The 22,072-nt window shown below is 49.8% G+C and overlaps 1 pseudogene; it reads right to left on the bottom strand.

Moving 5' to 3' along the window:
* The window catches only part of LOC129657308 (epididymis-specific alpha-mannosidase-like), a 39,116-nt pseudogene extending 26,903 nt beyond the window's left edge, over positions 1-12,213 (bottom strand).
* Positions 12,214-22,072: the final 9,859 nt, after the last annotated feature.

Consider the following 22,072-nt stretch of genomic DNA (forward strand, 5'->3'; position numbering starts at 1 on the left):
GATTTATAAATCCTCCAGCACCCCACTTTGACAGTTATTATAACAAGTAAGAAGTAGGAGGTTACAGGTAGATTTTTATAAACTTTTGTGACCCAGACCCAAGTTACTTTAGGCAGGTGTTTCTATTTTCCTTTGGCAAATACATTCTGAACTCCCAAGGCAGTAAAACTGCCTGGATGAAGACCAGCCTGGTTAGAGCTGCAAACAGGTCGAGGGTAGTAGCAGGTACAAAGGCCAGACCCATCATGGCAATCTCTGGGTGTGGTTGAGGAATCGGGGCCTGGGATGTCCCCTCTTACCCACGGCCAGAGAACATGTCCTGTCTGGAACCAGATGAACCATTCTCACGTGTTGTTCAACAGTTTCTCGGTATACATTTGAATGTTGTCCTTACTGACAGGCATGTCACTGTGGGTGAACATCTCATCCATGCATTGATCTTGGAAGAAAAACCCTTCACTGAGAGACTGGGAGGAGTGTTCAGGGGCTGCACCCTGGAAAGGAAGGCAGCCTGGGGTCCAGGTGGACCGGAAGAGCTCTGTGAGGCCAGAGTGCATCTGGGCCAGCAGACCCCTCTGATGGCCTCCGTTATCAATCAGTCAGACAGGCAGGTCAGTGTCCACAGGCTTTGTGGACAGAGGGGCCACATTTCAGCCCTGTGGGGGACCTCAAGCACATCTCCTTACAGCTCCTGTATTCCTTCTGCCGCCAAGTGAAGCCCACAACCTCTGGGCCCCACTTCCACCATACAGATTAAGTGAGGATCGTCTTGATTCCTCCTTCCTTATGTCAGCTCCATGCTCATCAGATCCACTCCCAAGGACGCAAAGAGGGCTGGGGCCAAGGGTAAGCAAAGAATGCAGGCACCGTGGGCTCCAGACTTTGGGGGTATAAAAATCTTGATACCTAAATTATGGTATTTTAAAGAAAGGCAATGCCAAAGAATGCTCAAACTACCGCACAATTGCACTCATCTTACACGCTAGTAAAGTAATGCTCAAAATTCTCCAAGCCAAGGTTCAGCAATACGTGAACCGTGAACTTCCAGATGTTCAAGCTGGTTTTAGAAAAGGCAGAGGAACCAGAGATCAAATTGCCAACATCCGCTGGATCATGGAAAAAGCAAGAGAGTTCCAGAAAAACAGCCTTTGACTGTGTGGATCACAATAAACTATGGAAAATTCTGAAAGAGAAAGGAATACCAGACCACCTGACCTGCCTCGTGAGAAACCTATATGCAGGTCAGGAAGCAACAGTTAGAACTGGACATGGAACAACAGACTGGTTCCAAATAGGAAAAGGAGTACATCAAGGCTGTATATTGTCACCCTGCTTATTTAACTTATATGCAGAGTACATCATGAGAAATGCTGGGCTGGAAGAAGCACAAGCTGGAATTAAGGTTGCCGGGAGAAATATCAGTAACCTCAGATATGCAGATGACACCACCCTTATGGCAGAAAGTGAGGAGGAACTAAAAAGCCTCTTGATGAAAGTAAGAGGAGAGAAAAAGTTGGCTTAGATTTATGGGGTCACAAAGAGTCGAACATGACTGAGCGACTGAACTGAACTGAACAATATTTTTAAATTAAAAACGAATCTTAAAAACTTCTTGATGAGCAGAATCTCAAACTTCTGTATAAAGACAGGCCAGCATGCTGGAATCCACGGGCAGTAATATGGTTTGGGAGGTACCAAAAGTGAACTTCTGGGGTCTGGATAGCCCACAGCAAGGGTCTTTGCCACTCATGACGGGAAGCATAGAGGTGACATCTCAACCAGGCTCCAGAAATGACCACTCTGAATCTCTGCGAATCTCAGTTTGCTGATCACTAAGGTATACTAAAGATTGTTATGATAATTAAATGACAATAGTTGACAGAAAGCACCAAGAAACAATCCAAGGCACAGAATGGGGTCTCACATCACCTGGTAGTGAGCCCCTACCCACCCTCTACTCCCAGCTGCCCCTTCATCCTTCTGACAATCTCCCCTCTTCAAAGAGGAGCTCACCCCCTGCCTGCAGCCTCACAGGCTCAAAGGGACAGAAGGGGACTGAACCCAGGTCTTCCAACCAGACAGCCCACAGGAGGGCTGTTCCCATGTCTTGGATCCTTGGAGCCACCTCCTGAGCCCAATGTTGCTGCCCTCACGGCTGCTACCGTGGGACCTTGGGTGGGTGTCTAGACCTCAGTTGTTCTTTCTGTAAGATGGGTGCTCGGTGAGTCCCCTCAGGAGTGGCCGTGTCGGGGCTGACGTGCTTCAGGGAGAGGGCTGGGAACAGGGTCTGGCCCAAGGCAAGAGCTCATGAGCAGTAGCCGTTCTCATCCAGGACGTGCGTGAAGATTTCCTGCTGCGCCAACAGGGACGTGGATCCTCTCCACATGAACTGCATCTCCTGCAAACCCAGAGGGAACAGCGAGGGCCCAGGGGCAACAGGGCTGCCCAGCTCCCCTCCCCAGACCCCGCCTGAGTCTCATGGCTGCCTGTACCCTGCTCCTCTCTCAGTGGCTCATGCCCAACATCTCCCTCTGCTGCCTCCTCCTCAAGATTCCTCCTGACCTCCCAAAGCCACAGGGGGTGGAGGAATTTGCCCTTCAGAAGGTGCCTGCCTGCATGTTCATCCCACCCATCCTCAGGGCAGGACATGCTGTCAGAACCTGCCAGCCATTTTCTCACTAACTCTGCTTGAATGCCTCCAGACACGGGGGGCTCATCACCTATCACTGAGGGTGCAGTTCATTTTTCAAGGTCAGCTGCCTAAAAAAGAGCTCAGAGCTACAAAGTAAGGATAAAATCTTGCTTCTGTGAGTACTACCTCCGATTCATACACAGTTCACCAAGTCCTCTGTGATTTGGTCTCTGAACATGAACACCCAGCTCACAGACTTACCTGCAGGAGCATGGAGCTGCTATGGGAAGTGTGTGCAGTGCTAGCTGCAACACTCAGTGGGGTCATTATAAAGTTTATTTCTCTTGCCCACCGAGAGCCCAAATCCTCTTTGATAACTCCTGCTGGCCATGCTACCACTGCTCTCCAAATCTTTATTACCTGAGTGATCCTGCACCGAATCCTTACATTTTGGCCTAATTTTCCCATTTATGAAATGGAGTAAATTATATGACTCCTATCTGTAACTGTGTGAATAGCATCCTAGAAAATATATGCTGAAATCTTAACCCCAGTGCCTCAATTGTTGGTTCTCTATACCGGTAACTGAGTAACAAGGATAGACCCTGATCCCATATGACTAGAGTCCTCATAAAAGGAGGAGCTGGACCCAAACATGAGCGAAGGAGGATGATGGGCAAACATAGGGAGAAGTCAGCAGTCTGTAGGCTAAGGATGCCTGAGGCCACCAGAAGTAGAGAGAGGCCCAGAGCCGACCCATCCAAATACTCTCAGAAGATGCAATGCCCTGTCCAGGGTTGACCTCAGCCTTCTAACCTCCAGGCCTGTTAACAACACATTTCTGTTGTTGGAAGTTCCTGGTTTTTGATACTTTCTTCAGACAGCCCCGGAAAATACAGAAACTATATCACAGGGCTGTTGTTTCAAAGGAAACCCAGAGGGCAGTGGCTCCCACCAGGCCTGGCACTTCGTAGATGGCAAAGGCAGTGTCTGGGTGGTTGTTGAGTGTTACATTCACTCATGCTCGCTGCCCACCCATCAAAAGAGTTATTATGTCCTGGGTACCCCGAACCCCCCACTGCCTCCTCTCTGCATTGAGCATGGTTTACTGAGTGCAGGTCTGTGCCAGTCCCTTTGGAGACTCAAAGGAGAAGGCAGCACCAGCCCAGCTGCAGGGGGAAGGGGACTCAGGGCCGCAGGCATCCGAGCTGGGCCTGCAGCTCAGCCAGGAGCTAGATCTGCAGGAGGAAAGAACCATTCATGCCAGAGGGCACAGCAGGGCAAAGATGGGCCTGGGACATCCCATGGCCTATGTAGCTGCCAGCATCCCAAATGCTCGGGAGAATAGCAGGGGCTCTGAGATGCAGGAAGGAATAGAGGGGGAAGAAGCAGAGGCGAGTTGGAAGCCGTGGATGTGGCTCGCTGCTCACCTGTTTCTGCTGCATGGTCTCCTTCAGGTCATAGTCTATGCGGGAGATGATGTGGCCACTGAAGCCCACCAGGGCAAACAGGGTGGGAGTTGTGGCGGATGCGCCAAATGAGTCCACCTGCCAGGAGAACTGCGGCCGGATCCCAAACGTTTCATAGAGAAACCCATGTCCTTCTGCAAAGAGATCAGCCTCCTCAGTGACTGAAGGGTGGCCCCTCACCCCCTAACTCTCTCAAGTCCCCCTGCCCTTCTCTAGGACTGGAGTGCCATCTACCAGGCCAAGCAGGGTCTTGCTGCTGTAGACACTAATACAGAGGACTCCGTCTCAGAATCATCCAACCACTAACTTACTGAATTCTGATTTACAAGCTACTACATCGAGCCACATCAGCATCACCGATTTGATGGACATGGGTTTAGCAAGCTCCAGGAGTTGGTGATGGACAGGGAGGCCTGGTGCGCTGCAGTCCATGGGTTCACGAAGAGTCGGACACGACTAAGGGACTGAACTGAACTGAAGTGATATTGAGCCAGGCTGTTCTCAGGCCATCAGAGAAAAGAGATGGAAAAGCACTTGGTCCAGCCTCCAGGGAGAGGGGCTGAGCTAACAAGCCCCTCACCGACTGGGCCAGGCTCGGGTCAGATCCATGATTCTTACCTGGTGGCAGCGTGACTTGGGTAAGTTTTAGTAGGATTTGAGCCTCAACCTTTACCCCTACGAGTGGAGTCTTGTAAGACGCCCCATCTCCAGGACTGCCTCAAGGACTGAAGGGACTAAGTGTATGTCTTGTACTTAGAACATGAGGTTTATTGTGAGAGGAAATCAATGTCCATCCTCTGGGGAGCTTGGCTGGTCTTGGAAATGATGCCCCAGGAAATCCCCTGGGGAGGAACCAGTGTCCGGAGGTCCATGCCCTTTCCTACCCCAGGGTGATGGGAACACAAGTGTGCTGGGATTCTGGTTGCCATGGTCTAGGCCAGGCCTGTAGGGTCATCTCTGGGGCATTCAGGACAGTGGGCATGGTGGGCTGAGACCAGAGGTGAGGGCTGTCCCCACCGTGGTCACCCCCGAGGAGGGGAGGGGGTCAGCACCTATCCCCTCCTTCCATGCTCAACAGCACTTGTCTGACCAGATTCTGGGCTGAGCTCTGGGGACCCAGAGAAGAATCAGACACCAGTCACTGCCAAAGACAACCTGTAGTTTCCAGGTGGAGAGGGGAGATGATAAGGTCTTGTGGGTTTAACAGAGGTTCCTCGACCATTAGACCCCTTAGTTGAGTCTGAGATGAGCTGTTTGGGTGGAAACAACAGGAAAGCTTGTGATTGAAAGCACAGGAGGCCCTGTAGTGGGAGCAGCTTAAGAGCAGCAGGAGGCAGAAGGATGAGGTAGAGGCCAGGAAGTGAGGTCTGCGACTGCACTTTGCAGACTGAGAGTTTTATTTAACAAAACTTAAACATTCCCTTCACATTCCTACTTACACCTAGAAATAAGTCAGTAGAAACTCAGAAGGAAGGAACCACAGATTAAAGGGGTGAAAGGAGAGACAGTGTAAAGAAAATTCCCAGAAAAAATCCAATACCGTCTTGATGTTCGACACTTGGTGTAACTGGGATCACTCTTAGGCGGGTGACAATGGGCTAGAGCTGTGGTCAATTCTGGCTCATCCACTGCCTCTTTGACCTTCCTTTGGCCTCAGCCTTCGTGCCTGTTCCACAAAATGAAACTTAGAACAGTGATGCTCCCTTAGTACCCTGCGTTTCAGTTCAGTCGCTCAGTCATGTCCGACTCTTTGCGACCCCATGAACCACAGCACACCAGGCCTCCCTGTCCATCACCAACTCCCAGAGTCTACCCAAACTCATGTCCATTGAGTCAGTGATGCCATCTAGCCATCTCATCCTCTGTCATCCCCTTCTCCGCCTGCCCTCAATCTTTCCCAACATCAGGGTCTTTTCAAATGAGTCAGCTCTTCACATCAGGTGGCCAAAATATTGGAGTTTCTGCTTCAACATTAGTCCTTCCAATGAACACCCAAGACTGATTTCCTTTAGGATGGACTGATGGATCTCCTTGCAGTCCAAGGGACTCTCAAGAGTCTTCTCTAACACCACAGTTCAAAAGCATCAATTTTTCTGCACTCAGCTTTCTTTATAGTCCAACTCTCACATCCATACATGACTACTGGAAAAACCATAGCCTTGACTAGACGGACCTTTGTTGACAAAGTAATGTCACCCTGCCTTTAGGGATGGGTGAAGCTATTTCTTGTGAAAAAACATTAGTTACATAGCTTGGAATGGGTGTTTGGCAAACTATGCAAGGGGATGGAGAACACAGTGGGGATAGAGGGGATGGTGGTGATTATGGTGGTGGAGGGGATGGTGGGTGAAGCAGTGGTTGAGGTAGTAATGGCCATGGTGGAGATAATGATGATGGTGTTGGTGCTGGTGGTGAGGATGGTAGAGGTGGTGATGAAGTTTTTGAACTGCTCGTGCTGGTGTTAGCATTGATGGTGGTGGTTTTGGTGGTGGTGGTAGCGTTGACATTGGAGATGTTTTTGTTTTTTGTGGTACTGGTGGTCATGGTGTCAGAGGCTGTTGGAATGGGCAGGTGATGTGCTGGGGGAGGTGGCCCTTCTGTTTGTAGTGGCAGTGGTAATAATGGTAGTGGAGCTGGTGGTGATGGGGGTAGAGGTTTTGTTGGTGGTGAAGATGATGCAGAAGCTGGTGGTAGCAGAGGTGTTCATGAGCGATGCGGTTTAGGTAGTTGTCCAGGCGGTGTTTGATGAGATGGTGGTGGTGGCAATGAAGTGGTGGAGGTGTGTGAGGTGGCTGACGTGTCTGAGCTGATGGTGGATGCGATGCCAGTGGTGCTGCTGGTGGTCCTCGAGGCGGTGCAGGCAGTGATGACGGGGCAGAGCTGCTGCTGCTGCTGCTGGAGGTGTGGTGGTTGCTGCTGGTGGTGGTGGTGGTGATGGTGTAGACAGCATGATCGAGGTGGTGGTGTTGGTAATTATGGTGGTGGTGGTGATGGTGTACACGTAATGATCGAGGTGGTGGTGGTGTTAGTAACTGTGGTGGTGTAGATGTAATGATCAAGGTGGTGGTGTTAGTAATCGTGGTTGTTGGTGGTGGTGTATGGAGTGATCGAGGTGCTGGTGGTGGTAGAGCTTATGGTGGTGGTGGTGATGGTGGAGTGCGTGCTGTTATTGGAGGTGGTGGGGGTGTTGGAGCTGATGCAGATGGTGACGGTGGTGGTAATGGTGTCAATAGTGGTGGAGTATGTGGTGGGTGCGGTGATAACAGAGATGGAATCTAACCTTCACTGACCATTTACTGGAGATCCACACACTACACTCAATGTGCTCTGTTTGAATGATCCCAATTTAATCTCAATAACAATGCTTTGAGGTGCCTCATTATCAAACGTTTTTATAGAGGAGGAAGTTGAGACTTAATGGGGTTACATCACTTGCCCCCTGTTCAGGGGGTTGAGAGCCAGGATATAGCCAGCCCATCTGGTCTAAAATCCACACTCAAGCCCTGCACTCAAGGGCACAGGCAAGGGTGTGGCATCAGCCAATCACAGTTTTTGTGGATCACAGTCTCCTGCTGAGAGGTGAACCTGGACGCCAGACCAGGGCTCAGATGCCCAGTCGCAGCCTAACAGGAGACCCAAGGGACCCTGGGTCTGGGAAAGGGTAATCAAACCTGTGAGCTGGAGGATCTGGTCATCGACGTGGGTCACGGCCTCATCGTGCATGACCTGGCCTCCGAGGACAGACTCCAGGCGTCTTTGGGCCACAAGCTGGCGGACCTTGGCATTGTGGGCAGAGAGAAAAAGCCAGGTTACAGTCCCTGAGCTGAGCCTGGTTGTGTTTGTTGGGGACATGCCGACAGAGTCTCACAGTCCTTCCTTGAAACTCCTCACCTTCATTTATTCTGCAAAAGCAGGACCCTGTCTGTCCTGGTCACCAATGTGTCCAGTACCTAGACCAGCACCTGGTCCATGATGGCAGCTTCATAAAACACATATATAATATAAAAGTATATATCTTGAAATTTTGCTTTTGGAATAATTTCAAACTTAAAGAACACTTGCTAGAATTGTATCAGGCGCTCCCATAAGTACTTCCCCCAGATTATCTCGTCATTATTTTTGCCTGTTTCCTTGAATACGCTCCCGTATCCTTACACATACTTTGTTTCTTCAAAGCCATTTGAAAGCACAAGTTAGCCTTTAGAATACTTCAGTATAGGTTTGGCAAGAACAAGATTATTGTAACTTTTGCAAACTTATCAAAATCAAGAAATTTAATGTTAAAAACGCTACTAGGGAATTAAGGAACTTTAGTCAAACTTTGCCACTTGTTCCACTAATGTCCTTCCTCTGGTGCAAGATTCAATCTAGGATCATGAATTGGTTTTAATGTCATTTCTCTTCATTATCCTTTAATTCATAACACTTCATGAGCCTTTCTTTTTCTTCCATGTGATTGATAATTTCAAAGATTACAGGCTAATTATTTTGTAGACTGTCCTTCAAATTGGGTTTGTCACATGATTGGATGACAAATTTTAGTATACATGAAAGATAGGGAGGACAGAAGATGGGAGATGAAGCTGAGGGGAGCTGACCCCTGGGGATGGTCTGGACATGTAAGGGCAAAGGCTACACCAGCAAGGCACCATCCACTTGACAGACTGTAGTTTTGATTTGATTTCTGAAGGTGCAGTATTTGAAGCTCATTCACTGAAAATATACTGAATGACACCTACATGTACTGTTTCAAAAAACACCTACTACATTCTGGGCATCGCCCAGGTAATGAGGATTTGGCCAGAACAAAGCAGAGAAAAACTCTCTCTTCGTGGGCTGTGCCATTGAATTACCTTAGCCAGGCCACACCTCTCTCTAGGGGAGGAGACAGATGTTTGGGGGCATCCATGTAAAGAAATGGGAACTTTCTACTGAAGACCTTGGAGAGTTATGCTTCGAGTCAGGATATCTGACCCAGAATCCCACCTGTCTTGTATAAGCTGTGTGACCACGAGCCAGTTACCTGCCCTCTCTGAACCTGAACCTTCTCTGTACAGTGAGGCTGTTGGGAGGAGTCAATGAAATAATGTGTAGAAAGTCATAGGCCAGCACCTGGAATGCCACAGAGCCCATCAAATGGGAGGCTGGTCTTCTCAGCTCTAGGGTTGCAGGTTCACATCCCCTCTGGGGGGACCTTGTGGACACCCTGCTTCACCATCTGAGCTTTGCTACCTTGAGCAGGTCTCTGGGCCTCTGAGACTCACCACCAGGGACTGTTCTGAGGGAAAGGGAAGCCTGGAGGGGCCAAGCTCCAGAGAGGCATCCCAGGCACTTCCATCACATGGTTACTCCAAGTACAGCCTCTCTGAGGAGGGAGATCACTCCCACTGTAGATGCGGCTGACAGAGGCCACCGGCCACCTGTGACCACCCAGGGAGGTGGGGGAGCAGGCCCTGGCCCCAGGCTGCCCTCCGTCGAGCGGGGCCTCTCACTCCCCGTGATGAGTGAAGCCAATCTGCCTCCAGCCTTGAAACCACAGGGACTGTGGCATCCCCTGGCTGGGTCACCAGCTCCCGTCCCCACGGGGGCCACACAGATGTGTAAATGAAGGAAGAGAGTGTGGACACAGGCCCCCTGGAGTGCCCAGTGCCAGAGGTGACCCCGTTCACGCCAGCTGAGTGCCAGCGGGGTTGCCACAGCTGCAGTGAGCAGCCAGAAAGGCGGGATTAAACACGAACCTGTCTCCTGGGCATGCGGCTGACCACAACTCTCATCTAAACTCTGAGAGCAGCCCCAGAGAGTTCAGGGCCTCCTGGTTTACCCAGCACAGCCCCGGCCACAGAGAGCACTGCCCCAGGAGCTTCCTGCAGGGTCATCACTGGGACCCCCAGGCCACTCCTCTCTCAGCTCCCCGGCGAGGACCACCCTGGAGGGCAGCGTTACCTGGACTTTCTGCTTGGCTGACATGACACCATCCCACCACAGCCGGAAGAACTCCTGGTCCACGATGATGAACCTGTGCTGCTTGTTACGGGTCAGGTCCTCCAGCACCGAGGTGTAGACTGTGCTGACAGAAGCCTGCATGCTCTCCTAGACGGGGGAGGGGAAGGGGGACACCATCACACCAGCTCCATCCGGGGTCCCGGAGGCCAGGGAGTAAAATCCAGGGACCCGCAGTGTTGGGGGCCCTGCCACTCACACCATCTGCCCAGGGCCCTGCCCTCTGCTCTCACTGCTGTTCCAGCAAGGGAGCCTCTGTGCCCACTCTGTGCCAGATGCACGATAAACGGTGCACGGGGGGAAGGACATGGGCAGACCCCCTTTGATGGGAATACGCCCCCCTGAGGAGACATGAGGAGACAGACTGTGACACCCCATAAGACAGAGGGACGTGCCGGCCAGGCCCAGGGCCGGGGACAGCCTCCCAGAAGGACATGCTGGGTGGCCCCGGGGCTGCCATGGGGGGACAGACCAGTCAAACCCAGGGGCCCCAGGGGAGAGGTCCAGGGACTCAGAAGGGCTTCCTTGGGCTGAAATGATGGGGGTGTGGGTGCTGAGAGATGGAGCTGAGAGGAGCTGACCCCCCGAGTTGTCCCTGTGGATCTACCTGCCTCCCCCCAGGCAGGGAGCCCCCAGGATGGAGCCGCACCTGCTTCCCATCTAGGTCAGCCTGGCTCACCGTGGAGCCCGGAGATGCTGGTAAAGGAATGCAGAGAGCACCGGGCAGGAAGTCAGCAGGCATGCGGCTATTTCTGGTGACCTTGAGCAGCACCAACCTTCTCTGGGCCTCACTTTCCCCTTCTGTGAACTGGGGGTGACAGGTCAGCAGCTCTACACACAGGTGGGTGGCCCCCACAGAGGCTACCCAATGGGCCCAGGACCGGACTCAGCCTCAAGGCTCTTGCTGCCCCTCTCTTTAAAATGAGCTCCTCACTTGTTAACATCTCATGTAATGAATTATATCCATCATCACAGAGTGGGGTTGTGTGTTTATTTATTTCCTTCCTTCTTCCATAAGAAAGCTCAAGGAGGCATGTCTAACAATTTAAAGTCACCTAAAGAAATCAGAGTCTTTCCCACCCCTCCTTCCTGGCATCATTCATTCATTCACACAACAAACACTCATGGAGCCTCTACTCCATCCATCAGGCGGGTTGAGAATATGTTCGTAGACACAGTGGATGAAGCCCCTACCGAGGCAGCTGATGTTCTAGTTTGGAAACCGGAGATTCACAAGCTGGTAAGTAAAATATAAGGAAGGGAGTAGGGGGAATATATACAGGGGAGTAAGGGCTTCCCCGCGGGCTCAGCGGTAAAGAATCTGTCTGCAATGCAGGAGATGCAGGGTCCCTGGGTCGAGAAGATCCCCTGGAGAAGGAAATGGCAATCCACCCCAGTATTCTTGCCTGGAGAATCCCATGGACAGAGGATCCTGGCAGGCTATAGTCCACAGGATCACAAAGAGTCAGACCCAACTGAAGTGACTGAGCACAGCACATACAGGAGAGTACGCAAGGGTGCCAGGATGGCCTCACCATGAAAGCCCTTTTCAGGAACAACCAGAAGATAAAGAGGGACTGAACCCCTCAGGCATCTGGGAGGAAAGACTTTGGGGCAAAGGGAACAGCCAGTGTAAAGCTCCGAGGCCCCTGCTCACTACAGAAGTGAACCTCAGGGAGCAGAGCGGGTCCCCAGACTGGGCCTGTGACCATGTCCTTCCTCAGGCCCATGCACACTTCATCTGATCTCTGCTGCCTGTAATTTTCCCCAGTACAGGTGGGGAAACTAAACCACAGAGACAGGAAGCGACCAGCCCAAGCTGTGCCACACAGACCGTCCATAACGGAGGCAGAACCAGAGCCCAGGCTGACCCTCCCTGTGTTGCAGACCCAGGACACAAACCCACACTGGATTCCAGTGGGGGGAAAGAAAAGGAACTGCAGCTCCAAGAGGTGAGCAGGGATCACTGAGGACACCCACCTGGAGGGGTGGAGCTAGCCTATGTCCACGTGGTGGTGGGGCACCACGAAGACCCTGATTTGTGATGGGACCAGGGCCTCCTGGGGCCTCAGCACTGGGCATGAACATGGGCAGCCAGCTGAGTGACTCCATCCCACTGGCCTGCAGGCAGGGCTGGAGGACTTCACTCTGCCTACAGGGCCCAGCTTCTCTGGAGCTGATTGGGCTACCACCCCTCAGGGGAGGAGGGAGGAAGCAAAACAGGAGAGATGCCCACATAGGTGCCATGAGCAGTGCTACTCACCCGAGCAGCGCAGGCTGGAGACACTCGCTCATGCCCTTCTGACGTCCACTCCCATCTGCAGTTTCCTGGCAATCTCTGTCCACTTTCAGGCCAAATACTGAATGCCACCTCCCCAGGGAAGCCTGCCAGACTTCACTCCTGCCAGGAATGCTACTCCTCACTCCAACGCCCGTGCCCCTCCTTTGTGCCTCTCCAAGCTTTTCCTGCTGGGCTTCCCTGCCCATCTCTACTTGCAGCCCTCTGACTGGCTGATTGACTCAGAAGCTGCCCTACAAAACTCAACACTCCATCCGGGGAGTGCCACCACCTGGAAGCCTGCCTTGATAAACTCTCTGTCACATGGAACCCCCAATCAGGGCCTTGCAGTGAGGACTGCAGTGTACAGTATGGTGTTAGTCACTCAGTCGTGTCCGACTCTTTGCTACCTGTGGACTGTAGCCCGCCAGGCTCCTCTGTCCATGGGATTCCCCAGGCAAGAGTACTGGAGTGGGTTGCCATTCCCTTCTCCATACGGAGTGTAATCTCCATTTTAAGGAGGAAAACTAAGTCGCTTCAGTCGTGTCCGACTCTGTGCGACCCTGTAGACGGCAGCCCACCAGGCTCCCCCGCCCCTGGGATTCTCCAGGCAAGAACAGTGGAGTGGGTTGCCATTTCCTTCTCCAACGCATGAAAGTGAAAAGTGAAAGTCAAGTCGCTCAGTCTTGTTCCACTCTTCGCAATCCCACGGACTGCAGCCTACCAGGCTCCTCCATTCATGGGATTTTCCAGGCAAGAGTACTGGAGTGGGTTGCCATTGAAAACGGGCTTTTATAAATAGTACCTGACTTACCCAAGATCACATAGCTAGTAGAGGAGCAAGACTCCCTGAAACTTTCTAAATAGAATCTGGGTAATTGATAGTGACCTTGACGAGATGCCTAATCTCTCTGGGCCTCAGCTCCCCATCTGTAAAATGGGATGGCCATAGAGGAGCCGGGGATCAGTGACAGAATGCACAAGAGATAACAACCTCAGGGTCTCCTTCCTGGGGGAAGGCTGGTCACATGGTGGAGCTGAGTGTTGCCTGGCATTGTCTCTGTGCCCCTTGACCGAGGAGCAGGGGATCCACAGGGTGGGCTCCTCTGCCTGAGGTCCAAATGTCTTATTGGCATTTTCTATCATGACCAGAGCTGAGACTCATTCTCCCTTCTGGCCGCCTTGTCCACCCATTCATCAAATACAACTGGAGAATATGGTCTCCAAGCAAGTCTTCATCCTCTCTGTCCCATCCCCCTTCCTTGGCCCACATCTGACATGATTTGACCTTGACTTTCCTCCTGTTGAGAACAGGGTCTAGTTTCTTCTCCCTTTATAGCTGGTGGGCATGTGACTCACTAGTAACCAACAGAATGTGGATAAGATGCCCTGTGTGACTTGGAGGCTGTCAGAAGTGACAAGGCAGATGTTGCCTTGGTCCCTGGGGCACTCACGTGTGGAGGCGGGGCCACCATGCTGTGAGGAAGCCCAAACCAGGCCACGAGGGAAGGAGACGTGGAGAAGCCCTGAGAGCCCTTCCAAAGGGAGAGGCAGGCTGGCCCCGCTGCTCCAGCCCCACATGGCCGCACCCATATGGAGACCTCACACCGTGTCACACATGCGTCCATTCTTGTCCTTTCCTCCAGGCCTGTGCATTAGCTGTTCTTGCTGCAGCTCGCTCAGGGTTGTATCTGATACTCATACCCCCACCTACCCATCTACCACCCATCCGTGCCTCTCACCTCCAGCGAGCACCTGGGCTGAAAATGATGGCTGACCTGGTGGGGGATACCCAGAGCCTCGTTCCCGAGGGGCCTGACCCTTGGTCAGCCTGCCTTCCTGAGTCACAGCACTCACCTGTCCGTTCACCTTCCCCATCAGGAAAAGGCAGCCAGAGACATGCACATCTGTTACCATCTGAGCCTTCCCTGCCTCCCTGTGTTCAGCCCGCCTGAACTACCTCCTCCTGTGGTCTCCATCAGTGATCCCCGCTAGACTGCTGGCCCTTCCCCTCGTCTGCTGGTCTCTTGGCACAAGCAGTGCAAAGGGACCAGGGCCACCAGTAGGTTGTCACCTGGTGGATACATCCCTCCTTTGGATGCCAAACCTCTGAACCTGCAGAGTCCAGAGTCATGCATGTGAGAGTCCAATTCCCAAGTAGGTCGCTGGGAGTGATGATACATGAAGCCCTCCTGTTTCCATCTCACATATTCTATCCACTGGGGACCCCGTGCACTGGCCACAGATTTGGGGTGTACATGCCTCCTAGAGGATGGCGCCCCAGAGTCACAGGTGCCGTCTCCAGACTCCGGCTCGCCGGAACCTTCACCTGGTCACTCCATTCCTCACTCAGGCCTGCAGCTTCTGGAAACTGGGCTCACAGTGGGAGCAGAGACCCCGTGATCATGTGTCCCCCGTCACATCTCCTGACTAAAATGCACGCCTTGCCTGGTGTCACTATGTCCTCTCTTTGAGACTCACTCTGGAGGAATCAGCAACCACATCATGGGACATTCAAGTAGCCTGTGAAGAAGTCACGTAGGGATCTGCTGAGGTGTCCTCCCCACAGCCAGCATTAACTTGCCTGCCAGATGCAGGTACCTGGACTCTCCTTTCCTCATCATATCACTTCCAGTGTCGCCAGGGAGCCCCTTCTGTAATGGCATGGCTCTCATCCTCCCCAGCCTACAGGGGCAGCCCCAACTCTGAGCTTAGTGATGCCCATGCTTTGTAAACTGAGTATCCTCCGGGCCTCCTGGGGAAACACTGAGCTCACCCACCACCTTCACTGCAGCCCGTTCCTACATCTCTGCATCTTTAACCCCTTCCCCCTCCGTCCGCCATGTAGAGCTGGCATCTCTTCACGCACGTGGACCAACACTGACCAGTTTCAGAGCATCTTTGCAGCCTATCCGTCTGCCTCCTGCTGTTAAGTCCTCTCTGGCTGCCATTTATTCTACTTTGGCTGTCATAACAGGTAAGACGGAGGGGGCTTAAACAGCAGACATGTATTTTCTCACAGCTCTGGAGGCTGCAAGATCCCCAGGAGGGTGGCTGTGGGTGACGTTTCTGTGACAACCTCAAGGGCTCACTGTCCTTCCCTAGTGGGTTGGCACGCCCCTACAGGGACAGGCTACAACACAGGAGCAGCTTTTCTAGGACAGGTTCTGCATGTCCAGCCTGGAGAGGCTATCTGAGGTCTTGGGTTCTGTGACCAACAGCAAATTGTTGTCAAGCAAAAGGGCCAGTGCCACATGTTTTGGCCGCTCTCATGAGATGCACCACATTGGATCCAGGCACCGTGAGAAGAACGCAGGGTGCTGCCAGCTTTCCCCGCAGCAATGCCAACTTGTTCCCGTCGTCACATGTGGGCGTGTGGCCTGTGACCTCTTCTTGATCCAGGTCATAGCTGCACACGAGAGTGTGAAGCGTGACTCGTTCTGGGTGATCTAGAGAAAGGACAGCCCGACCCTACGATATGGTGTGTGGGAGATTGTAGGATGGACACGCCGGCACCATTTCTGTTTGTTTTTTGTAAGAACAAATCAGTGCTCTCTGTCCTCTAGGGCGAGTGGACTGGCCTCTGGGCTCAGGCTTGCCTTGATGGGCAGATTGCCTGGGGCTGCATGTGTACCAGGAAGGTCCCCACAGCAGCGTGGACCCGACATCCTCTTGCTTCCAACCCTCCATCGCTCCCAGTGTCTGCCCTCCAGGCGGTTGGCCCTCAGCCTGCATCTCAGACCCTTAGGACTTGTCCCACCTGACTCTCTGGCCTCACCTCCCACACCCTCTTCTGCTCCATTCCAGAAGCTGCTGGAAGGCCCACTGCCCACCATCCCCACAACCCCTTTCCTCTGCTCTTTCCTGGCCTCTTGTGTCCCCTCTACCTGCAAGGATTCACTTCCTCCCAGCACCACCTCGGCATGACCAAATCCTCCCTACAAGGTCGAGCCCTTTGAGACCTCAGGCTCTTTGCAGGTGCTGTTGCCTCCACTGGGAAGCATCTTCTTCTACTTTCTGATGGGCAGGTTGTTAGTTCTCCTGTACGTCTTTTCCCTCTCTGAGAGATCTTCCATAGACCTCCCACCTGCTGCTTCATAGCATTTACTGATGAATATAACTCTACATTAATCTGAGTGTTTCTGTAACACCCTCCTCACTCACTAGACAGGCTTCATGAGGCTTCATTCTGTTCTCTACTGTATCAGCACCTGGGACAAAGCAGGAGCTCTTTATCTTTTGTGTGGACACATGGATGTAATCATTATGAACATTCCTGTTCGCTTCTACCCTGGTCAACATGCGTGATTACCAGGGTGCAGTGTGTAAAGCTCAACTCAGCCACTCACTACAATTCCGCTTCATCCTGATTCATGGGCAGATTGCATAAGCCTGGAGCAGGGTGACACACAACTCCTGCAGCCTAACTCAGAGCCTCAGGCTTCTGACCTGTGCACTGGGGATATGTAGGTCTGCCCTTAGGGTGATTTCAATAGGTTTTCCTTATTTGTAGTTCAAATGTCTCTGATGATCTTTCTGATTGGCCATGTGGCAACAGGTAAAAAGACTGTTCACACACAAACTGCTGTGGTGATTTCTATGAAGTTTACATCAGTTTGTCCAACTTCAGCTTGCATAGCTTTTGTGAACAAAATTTACTTCCCATGATTCCAAGGCAGAAAGGTGGGAGAAAAACTCAAAATGTTAGTTTGGAGAGTTGTAACCAAATATGGAGGTTAACTAGAATTCAGGATCCAGTTGAATTTAGGGGTGGAAAACAAAACCTTAAAAGACCCATGGACAACACTAGAACATAATATCCACAAAGACTGATTACTGAAATATAATTTTTCTCTCTAGATTGTGACAGAGCCCTGGTTTGAGTTCCCTGAGTCATACAGTAAATTCCCACTGGTTATCTATTCTACATATGGCAGTGTGTATGTTTCCATGCTACTCTCTCCATTTGCCCCACCCTCTCCATTTTGCACATCATGCACATCAGTCTAGTGTGCAGAGTCTCTGTGTCTAGTCTGCAGAGTTTTGATTGCCTTTGGCTCAAAGTAGTCCACAGGCCAAAGTGGCACACCTCGAGGAGGCTTGTTCTGAACACCTTCAGTTCTGTCTTTGAAAATTCTCCAACAAGTCCACAGTCCAGAAGCTGAGGGAGATCTCTCCATCTCATTGAGTGAGTCTCTTAGTCTTGAGAATAGTTCAGTTTAGTCAAACAGTTGTGTCTCATTTCAAGAGGTGGTGATGCAGGCGGGTTCCCCAAATTAGGACCATAGTGCAAGCAATCAGGTATTTAATAAGAGGCATTTCCGTGGAAAACACTAATGATTGGAGCAAATTGTAGTCTCACTTTCTGAGTTCTGAAGGCAGTCAGTAGAGATTTCTAGATGTCCAGTTCAAAGCATCTTCAGATGGAATGAGGCAGACAGTGACATATTGATAGTGAGAGGGTAACAGGTAGGAAGGCTAGGGGTCCCCAAGTGGCAGGAGGAAATAAACTGCAACTAGCAGACTTTTTTTTTTTTCTTCCCTATACAAAACTAAAGGAGGCTTCTTTTACATTCTGTGTTGTCATGACAACACCTGGTTCCACCTGGCCTGAACTTAACATTTCTCGAACCTTGAGCTAACCAATGAGTTTTTCTTATGGAAGTGTTTCTCTTAAGCTATGTTAATGAAACTACGCATTTGCTTGGAAATCTGCCTTTCTTCAAGATTCATGCCAGTTGTTTTATGGCTGGGGATAACTCACCTTGTACCAGTGCTGTCTCTAAATGCATGCTATGTTAGGGGGGCCTGGTGCTCTTTATCTGATTAGCAAACAGATATATAACTCCTTGCTAAAAACTAGCAAGGAGCTATCATTCTGCTCCCTTCTGAACTCTAAGTCAGAAGATTTCACCATCTCTTTTATTCTTTAATAAAACTTTGCTACACAAAAACTCCGAGTGATCAAGCCTCTTCTCTGGCCCCAGATCGAAATCCTCTCCTCCGGAGGTCACAAATCCTGGCATAGCTCACCACTCATGGCAGCACCCTTTCAATAGGTTTTCCTTATTTGTAGTTCGAATGTCTCTGATGATCTTTCTGATTGGCCATGTGGCAACAGGTACAAAGACTGTTCACACATAAACTGCTGTGGTGATTTCTATGAAGTTTACATCAGTTTGTCCAACTTCAGCTTGCATAGCTTTTGCAAACAAGAAGATTTACTTCCCAATAATTCCCAGGCAGAAAGTGGGAGGAAAATTCAAAATGTTAGTTTGGAGAGTTGTAACCAAATATGGAGGTTAACTAGAATTCAGGATCCAGTTGAATTTAGGGGTGGGAAAGAAAACCTTAAAAGACCCATGGACAACACTAGAACGTAATATCCACAAAGACTGATTACTGAAATATAATTTTTCTCTCTAAAATCATTCCCTTTTAACCAAAGATAGCCAAATTAAGACCGATTTGTTGGCAAAATAAGTTTAGATTCAATAAACTTGTCCTCATTATTTAGGTAAGTGCACAAAGAATAGTGAAAGATCACAGAGGCTCTTTTAAATCCGCTTTGCTGAAACTCTTTCATAAGGAGTCTCAGATTGAACTTTTAAAAGCCTCTTGAGGCCCAGTGGCCAAGATAAAGTTTACCATCAGACCCACCTGCAATAACTATAGACTTGTGTTAATTCCTCTCTTCTTCAGCTCACCTAAATGTCCTGAGGTTCCTGAATACACCAGGAAATGAACATTCCCAAAGTACCAGTCTGTTTTTCTCAAGTGGATTTATAGCACCATAATGTCAATCTTACTTCCTTAAAGCTATCTGGTCATATCTGAGTCTATAAACTCTCAAATGTGGTATTCCAACCCAAGTCTGGGAACAACAATCAAAGTTTCAAATTGTGTTCTGTTATAAAGAGAACAGGATTTTATTGAACTTACACAAATACCTATATTGCAATGAAAATAAGAATATTTACTAAGAGTTTCCAAATTCTGGAGGCATGAAGTAGGGAAAATAAGATGAATCTTTCAATTCTGCCTACAAAGCTGCCCCCTTATCAAATTGCTTTAAGTCACAGTTGGCTTAATAGGAAAAGTTTCCTTCCATCAGAAAAGAAAGCATTAGAGAACCAGCAAAAAAGTCATAAAAGTGGTAGGTATTGTTAGTCCATTTAGTGTCCTGTAATTGATCCTTGGGAATCTTTTAAAGAGTTTATTGGCATGTAGTTGATTTACAATGTTGTGTTAGTTTCTACTGTACAGCAAGGTGAATCAGTTGTACAAATACATACGTCAACAGTGTAGTCCATCAGCAGTGTAGGAGAATACCCTTTTCTCTACACTTTCTCCAGCATTTACCCTGTGTAGATATTTTGATGATGATTTTGACCACTGTAAAGTGACTGCTCATTGTAGTTTTGATTTGCATTTCTCTAATATTAGCAACACTGAACTTCTTTTCATGAGCCTTCCTTGCCATTTGTATGTCTTCTTTGCAGAAATGTCTATTTAGATCTTCTGCCCACTTTTGATTTGGTTGTTGTTTTTTGATATTGAGTTGCAAGAGCTGTTTGTACATTTTGGAGGTAATTCCTTGTTGGCCACATAATTTGTAAATATTTTTCTCTTATTCTGTGGGCTGTCTTTTCATTTTGCTTATGGTTTATTTTGTCGGGCAAAAGTTTTTGCGATTAATTAGGTCTTATTAATCTGGCATCCCTGCCTTATCTGAGTTTCTACTATCCTGATTTAATTTCCTGTTACTACTGTCCTGATTCCTAGACCTGATTCAGTTCTGACCACTTCCATTCAGAAGGTGGTGCTGCTGACAGAACCCTTTTTTATTAGACCCTCACATCTCTTTCTTTTTTTAAAAAATTATTTATATCTAATTGAAGGATAATTGCTTTGCAATATTGTGTTGGTTTCTGTCATACATCAACATGAATCAGCCACAGGCATACGTACATCCCCTCCCTCTTGAGCCTCCTTTTCTTATAGCAAATTCCCACTAGCTATCTATTTTACATACGATAGTGTATTTTTGCGTGCTACTCTCTTTATATTTGATCACGATGCCTGCCACAGAGTCCTCCTGCGTGCCAAGACCTGCTCCTGTGCCCTCATGCATGCTCACACCCAAGAGGAGGGCTGTCACCCCCTGTGCCCATGAAGGTGCTGAAGCTGAGAGAGTGAGCCTCTCCCACCAGGCAGGTGTGCGGCACCATTATTGAACCTGGTTCCCTGACTCCAAAAATCTGAAAATTTTTCATTTCTCCTGTTAAAATTTGAGCGAGGCCTTTCAGTATGAAGCCATAGCAAGAAAGTGGGAATGTGGTGGCCATCTTGTAGTTACCTTCATACAAACTTCTGAGTCTGCTTAATGCAGCCACAGGCCTCACCTCCTGGCCTCATCCTCTTCTACTCCCTGCTGTCCTTGACCTGTTCTCACCATAGGGCCTCCCGTGCCTTCAGTCACAAGGTTTCCTATTGTTTCCACTGGAATAGCTCATCTCAGACTCAGCTGAAGGGTCTCATGGTCCAGGGGATCTTCCCAACCCAGGGATCGAACCAGCATCTCTTGGGTTTCCTGCATTGGCCAGCAGATTCTTTACCACTGAACCAACTGGGAAGCCCAGAGCTCCAGTTATATAAACCGGAGCTGATCCTAATGGATCAATACAGAAGTTGAAGTAAATAGTGTAATTTAAAAAGGCTGCTTGGTTAAAGAATGTACCTAAAGAGGACCCATTCAAAAACTTACTCTTCTGACTACATCTGGTATAAAAGGACTCTTTTAAGGAGGACTACAGGGGTGCATTTTATCAGTATCCTTCTTATAATATGTCTACTAATTTTCAAATGCTTTTCCAGGCCCCGGGAAAGGCTATCTAAGTGAGATTAAGTTTTCATAACACAGACTATTCACACTGGGGCTCCAGAATTCTTTAATGTGATAGTCAATGGCTTTCTCACTTTTAATCTTGAACAGTTGACTTCACCCACCTTCTGCAGGGCATATTCAGAGGGGCCGTCACTCCTGTTCCTCTCAGGACTAAGGCGTGTCCAAGAAATAGGGGGCTTGAAAGTGAGCGTGGGACTACCGAGTCTTCCCTTGGGCTAACACCCCACCCCCCGAGTCCCCGGCCTCCTGCCTCTTGAAGAGCGTTAGCCTCCTAGGCCTTCTCTGAGTTCCGAAGGATAAATTTAATCAGAGAAGTGGCAAAATGCAGAAACAAGGAGAAGCAGTAAAGGAAGAGGAAATAATAACAGTTTAGCCATAGAACAATGTCAGACCTTTAGTTCCCCCTCAAGGGCTGGAGGTAATTACTTGATTTGTACTTTGAGTTGTTTATATGGAAACTAGACACCCTCCACTGGGTGAAAACTGCTGACCTCTAGCCTGTAGACCCCAGAAGGCTGATGATTGAGATTCCAATAACATCAGCCGAATCAGAGGATTATATATAAGCTGATCATGCAGCCTTCAATCCTCCCCCGAATGTTACCTTAGAATCTCTTCCCTGAAAGCCATCGGGGGCTGAGGATCTTCTGGGCATGCATTGCCTCTTTTCCTTGGCTGGCATCCTGCACTAAGCACTATTTTTCCTACCTGCTGTCAGTTGATTGGCTTCTCTCTGCTTCAGAGCAGTAACAGGACTGCTCAGTGCTGATATCACTGCCCCTGGA

Source organism: Bubalus kerabau, chromosome 7 (genome assembly GCF_029407905.1).
Source record: "Bubalus kerabau isolate K-KA32 ecotype Philippines breed swamp buffalo chromosome 7, PCC_UOA_SB_1v2, whole genome shotgun sequence".
Lineage (NCBI taxonomy): Eukaryota > Metazoa > Chordata > Mammalia > Artiodactyla > Bovidae > Bubalus > Bubalus kerabau.